This window comes from Lipotes vexillifer, unplaced genomic scaffold (assembly GCF_000442215.2).
Source record: "Lipotes vexillifer unplaced genomic scaffold, Lipotes_vexillifer_v1.1 scaffold469, whole genome shotgun sequence".
Lineage (NCBI taxonomy): Eukaryota > Metazoa > Chordata > Mammalia > Artiodactyla > Lipotidae > Lipotes > Lipotes vexillifer.
Genome location: NW_006788006.1, coordinates 2116471 through 2117101, shown reverse-complemented (window position 1 = coordinate 2117101; position 631 = coordinate 2116471).

Genomic DNA, 631 nt, shown 5'->3' with positions numbered 1-631 from the left:
TGTGGGATCTTCCCGGACCGGGGCACGAACCCGTGTCCCCTGCATCGGCAGGCGGACTCTCAACCACTGCGCCACCAGGGAAGCCCTATTTGTAGACTTTTTGATGATGGCCACTCTGACCTATGTGAGGTGATACCTCATTGTAGTTTTGATTTTCATTTCTTTAATAATTAGCACATATTTTCATGTGCCTACTGGCCATCTGTATGTCTTCTTTGGAGAAAAGTCTATTTAGATTTGCTGCCCAGTTTTTAAAAAATTTATTTTCATTTACTTATTTATTTTATTTTTGGCTGCGTTGGGTCTTCGTTGCTGCATGTGGGCTTTCTCTAGTTGTGGTGAGTGGGGGCTATTCTTCGTTGCGGTGCGTGGGCTTCTCATTGCAGTGGCTTCTCTTGTTGTGGAGCATGGGCTCTAGGTGCACAGGCTTCAGTAGTTGTGGCACGTGGGCGCAGTAGTTGTGCCTCGCGGGCTCTAGAGCGCAGGCTCAGTAGCTGTGGCGCACAGGCTTAGTTGATCCACGGCATGTGGGATCTTCCCGGACCAGGGCTCGAACCCGTGTCCCCTGCATTGGCAGGCGGATTCTTAACCACTGTGCCACCAGGAAAGCCCTTTCTCTCATTTTTTTTTT